This window comes from Ailuropoda melanoleuca, chromosome 2, assembly GCF_002007445.2.
Source record: "Ailuropoda melanoleuca isolate Jingjing chromosome 2, ASM200744v2, whole genome shotgun sequence".
Taxonomy (NCBI): Eukaryota; Metazoa; Chordata; class Mammalia; order Carnivora; family Ursidae; genus Ailuropoda; species Ailuropoda melanoleuca.
This window is the reverse complement of record NC_048219.1, coordinates 40766055-40772054: the sequence shown is the minus strand read 5'-3', so window position 1 is coordinate 40772054 and position 6000 is coordinate 40766055.

Genomic DNA, 6000 nt, shown 5'->3' with positions numbered 1-6000 from the left:
ATAACGGGAAGAACTGTTAGAATGTAATGACTGATTAGAGCAGAATGGAAGGGTAATAATATTGTACATTGCCCTCAAAAATGGTATCCTTCTAGCTATTATGGGTACTTAGTTGGAAAAACTTGAGAAGTACTGGTGGCATAACAGAAGGAACATGAGTTTTTGGAGCTGAATGAAATTGAATTCAAATCCAGTTTTATCATTTGTTGGTTTCATGTTTAGTGTGGATAAGAATCCCCCCTCAAAGTCTGTTACATTACGATAATGTAATAAATACAAAGCTCCTAGTACAGGGCCTGGCACATAGTAGGCACTCAGAACATGACAGCTGTGAGTTTCTGGGATTATAAAATAAGATATGATCAGGGGTTTATGTCAGACAGCAATGGTAATTCATCTTTTGAATGTCTTAGATGCTTACTATTAAAAAAAATTGTTGAGATATAATTCACATACCATCACAACTTAGAGTTTACAATTCAATATTTTTCCGTATATTTACAGACTTCTACAACCATCGTCACAATCTAATTTTGGAACATTTTAATCACCCCTAAAAGAAACTCCACACCCATAAGTAGTCACTGCCCATTCTTCCCCACAGCTCCTCCACAGCCCTAGGCAGCCACTAATCTATTTACTATTTCTATAGATTTGCTCTTAAATGCTTCAGAAGATCCGATGAAAGTAACTTCTACCCTGGGAATATACAAAATTTTGCATGCAATTTCTTGGCAATCAGAGACCCCAGATTAAAATTTAAAAAGAATACCCTTAATAAATTCAAACGGAATTCTACAAAGTTGGCACTAGAGGAAGGAAGAACCTCCCAGTGGTGGTGGTGGGCACCAAGAGCTTGTAGCCCTCACACCCGGATCTGTGCCTAACCAGAGATTTCTGCATATGTGAAACTTGCTCCAAAGTTTCTACATATAATCTCCTCCTGCAAACAGTAGTAACCACGGAGGCTTCATCTCCTTCACCCTTCCCATTTGTTTCCTTTGGGAGCAGCAGAAACCTAAAAGATTCCAGCCAGCAATCAAGGGTAGTATCACTGAAGATCAGCTAAAGCTATTGAGATAATAGCTACCATTTATTAAGTACTTATTATGGTTGAGCATTGTGCTTGTAATTAATTATCTCTAATTTTTCCGTTTTAGGGATAACACCTGGATATATTCTATCTCAGCTCTATGGTAATTCCTGATAAATAATGTGATATCACTATGAAAAAAGCTTCTGCCAGCAATTTTTGTTTGCTGTTGTTGCCTCTAATCCGCTCCACAGAAGCCAACAACAGTTGGAATATGGAGAGGGGGTAACTTTTCTCTCAGTTAAAAAAAAAAAACAAAAAGCAATGCTTAAGTTCCCATTGGATCAAGAAGAAATGCCTTAAGTTTCCACTGGATCAAGCAGGGAATGCCTTTGCCCTCTAAATGCCTAAGGTATCAGGTTAAAACTTCAAGAATGTATTGATCTGGCCTCTTTAGAATAACAAAGCGAATTTTGATTACAGAACATTTTCCTTATTTAAATTTTAAACTTTATTACCATGTTAGTTGAGGATTCCTCTTTAAATAAGAAACTGGAGGCATACACGGTCTTAATTACGTTTGTATTCACTTAAGGAACTATCTTCCAGTTTGCCACCCTAAATCTTGTGCTCATTTGCCTATAGACACTTGAGATATTTGGTTTTCCTCTTGTTTTTTAACTTGGAACCTACAAGCTCTTTCCTACCTCTTGGTCTCTTGCTCGCTGTTCCTTGCTCACTGTTTTTTGTTTTTTTTTTCCAAATCATTGCAAAGCTGGTGTTATTGGCCATTGATTCAGATCTCAGCTCAGAAGGCTGTCTGACCATGTAATCCAAAACATTGTCCCTCCCTCATATTACATTCTCAAAGTACTTATCATTCTGAAAATAATCTTAAGATGTGTCTATTTACTTGTTTTTTCTCTGTTTCTTTCCACCAGTGTGTAAACTCCATGAAAATGAAAGCCTTGCCTGTTTTGTTCACCACAGAATCCTCAGGGCTCAGAATAGTGCTTGACAACAGGTGGATAGTTAATAAATAATTGTTGAATTAAATGTCTATTCTTAGAATGAATAGTTCGTGTTAAGTTTGAATCATATTTTCTATTTGCAAAGGGATTTAGACAGATGCATTTGGAACTTCATTGGCTGTAATGTCCAAAATAAATTTTTTTAAATAAGATGAATAATAACAGTATCTTGTTTTCCTTCTAAAGTTCTTCTTTTTGGTTTGACATATTCAAAATTAATTTAAATTAAAAGGAAGTGGGGGGGCACCTGGTTGGCTCAGTCAGTTAAGCGTCCAACTCTTGATTTCAGCTCAGGTCTTGATCTCAGGGTGGTGAGTTTGAGCCCCATATTGGGCTCCACACTGGGTTGGAGCCTACCTCAAAATAAAAAATAAAAAATAAAAAAAGGAAGGGGAATACATGAATCAAAATATTATTTTTAAATGGATGCTAGGCCTAAATATAGAAGCTAAAACTATAAAAATATCTATAAAACTTTTAGAAGAAGACATAGATGAAAATAAATAAAAAGACAGATAAAAGAAGACACACATGTAAATCTTTGTGCTCTTGGTTTAGGCAAAGTCATGTTAGATATGACAACAAAAGTACAAGTGACAAAAGAAAAATGGATAAATTGGACTTCATCACAAAAGACCACATCAAATTAAAAGCTTTTATGCTGTAAAGGTTACTGCCAAGAAAGTAAAATGGGATAAAACATTTTATCCCACAAAATGGGATAAAACATTTGCAAATCATATAACTGATAAGGCACTTGAAATCTAGAATATATGAAAAATTCTTATAACCTGATAATAGAAAGATAAATATACCAGTTAGAACCTAAATAGATTTTTTCCAAAGAAGATACAAAACACCCAATAAGCACATGAAGAGATGGTCAACATCATCAGCCATTAGGGGAATACAAATCAAAGCTCCAGTGAAATAGCATTTCATACTCACTAGGATGCCTATAATCAAAAAGACAGACAAAGCAAGTATTCGAGGATGTGGAGAATTAGAACCCTCATAATTGTTGGTGGGATTGTAACATGGTGCAGCCTCTTGGGAAAACAGTTTGGCTCTTCACAATGTTAAACACAGAGTTACCATAGAACCCAGCAACTCCATTCCTAGATATATATACAAGAGAAATGAGATACATATATATACAAGAGAAATGAAAACATGTCCACACAAGCCCTGTAAACAAATATTCACAACAGCATTACTCACAATAGCCAAAAAGCAGAAAGAGTTCAAATGTCCATCAACTGGCAAATGGGTAATTAACATGTAGTCTATCTGTATAATGGAATATTATCCAGTCGGAATAAAGTACTGATACATACTACAATATGAGTGAACCCAGAAAACATTATGCTAAGTGAAAGAAGCCAGTCACAATAGACCACATGTTATATAATTTCATTTATATAAGATGTCCAGAATAGGTAAATCTATGAGACAGAAAGTAGATTAGTGGTTGCCTAGCTGGGGGTGGAGGGAATGGGAAATGTCTGTTAATTAGTATTGGTTTCTTTTGGGGGAGTGATAAAAATGTTCTAAAATCAGCTAGTGATGATAGTTGCATAACTCTGTGAGTATACCAAAAACCTTTGAATAGTAACCTTTAGACAGACGGGTGAATTATACATGGCATATGAATTATATTTCAGTAAATTTTTTTTAAGAATATAATGCAGGGGAATAAAAGGAAAGGAAGTTTAAAATTAAGAGGATCAAACTTCAAAGTTAAGTTTGAGGTGGCAAAACAGAGAGTGTAATATTTCTATTTTTAGCTTTGATATTCTAACTTTAGCAAGAGCATAGACTTGCAATTTTATACTTAGCAATGCATCCTCAGACACAGAGGATTTGCCTTTTCTTCACAAGTACCACCTTTATTGCTTTTGTTTTAAAAATGCATAATATACTTAGAGTACACTAAAAATTAGTCTTTTATTTACATTTATGTGTTGCCTATATCTAGTGCCCCCAAAGTGTTATAATAATAGTTTTACTTTGCTAAAAGATAACAGCAATATAAATATGAAAGATTTTGTTCCCTCTGCCATGTCCCTCATAAGTATAATAGTTGGGTGCCCAAGCTGTGAGATCAGACTGACTGAACTGTCTCAGGCAAGGTAAACTTGGCAGAGGCACTTAACCTCAGTTTCCCTATATATAAAAGAGAGGTATAGGTCATGATACTATTTACCTCATAATGTTGTTCTGAGATTTAAAGGAAATAATGCATGTGAGGAACTTAGCATAAGATGTGAAGAGCATAGTAAATGCTCAAATTACCGTAGTTGTAAGCAATTATTATTTTAATTTAGCAATAGTTAGTGATAGGTGATTGAAATTATTAAGAAATGGGTAGAAGCAAGTCGTAATGTGGTTGAGAATTGAATATTAAATTCCTAACAGTGAGGACTGGAAGGATATGTAATATTCTCAGTTTTGTTAACATTAGGTAATTGTATTGAACATTTAATCAAGATATTTGGATAGTTTTCAGCATTTAGTGCTAGAAAACTCTTTAGAGAGCTTGCTAAAGATAAAGCTTAGAAGTTGCATGAATATTTTTCAGAGAACAATGTGCGATTCAAGCATCGCTACAGAGTCCTGATATTTTAGGCTACATTTCTAATCAGTGGTATCTTATCACTTGTCACTTTACAACTAAAGCCTTTAATTTGAGTAACAAATCTGCCAAGAAGTCTCCTTTCCTCCTCCCTTGAGGTTTATTCAGCCAATATTTTTTCTATGGAGAGCAGCAGGAACTTCTATGGTTAAGGACTATTTTAATTTCTCAGGATAAAGGAAACATTAGTAAAATAATTACTTATAAAATAATAACTGATTGTGAGGTGTGAAAGAATTGCCATTTTTAGCTTTATTTGTATACTTTAAAAGTGGGCTTTAAAACTTTCCTGGGTTAACCAAAATTCCAGGAGAGAAGAAAGGGAGAGAAGAAAGTTGAAAGTACTTAACAAATTTCTCTCCAAATGTTTATTCTTATTTTTATGTCATATTAGTAAGTAAAATTCTCTGAGGAGCATAAGTAAACCTCAGAAATTCATAGCCATACAATTCCCCTCTGTGTAGCTTATCTGTAAACATTCTTATTGTTGTAACACTTGACTATAGAGATCTGTTTGAGGAAACAGGGGATCTGTACATAAGATAAAAATTCCTACCCCACGTCCCAGTTAGTCTCTTTTTGTACTTCATTTTCCTCACCTCAAAAAGGGAATACATGAACTTCCTCATAGAGTTGATAGAAGGGTGAAATGAAATCAAATATGTAAAGTGCACTAAGCACAAAGTAAATTGTCATGTTTTAGCTCTTATTATTGTTGTGGCAGTGGCCTGAAAGAGGTAAAGAGGAGCTGTAGCAGATGTCTCAAAGATGCAAATAACAGTCCATGGTAAAGAGGAAGGGTTTGTTAAAGCACGGAGATTGCAATTGAGGTATTTTCAAAGGGGCATAAAAAGTACTGTCAAAAACTCCTTGTCCTTTGTCTTGGTGGGAGCCACAAGAGTCAGAGCTTGTGGAAGGGGGTGGGATGTGTGTGTGTAAAATGGGAGTGTGTGTGGCAGGGGCTGAGGCAACAGAGAAATAATTGACTCTGAGGAGTGGGGTTGGAGTTAGAAACTAGAAAATCAACAGGCTTGCTGCCACATGCCTGAACTATGACTCTTTTACTTTCCCTGTTAAGGAACTGATTTAAAATCTGCTCAGAAATTGATAAGATTAGAGTAAGCCATGTTTACATACGCTGCCTGACATGCCACAATATTTAAATCTTATTAAAGATTGGAAATAAATTAATAATGGACTGACTTCTATCAGAAGGCAGAGTTTGGATTTAAAGGTTGATGCCAACAGTCTCACTGTGGAGTTAGAAGACTGGGTTACCTCCTGGCATTAGCACTTAAAGA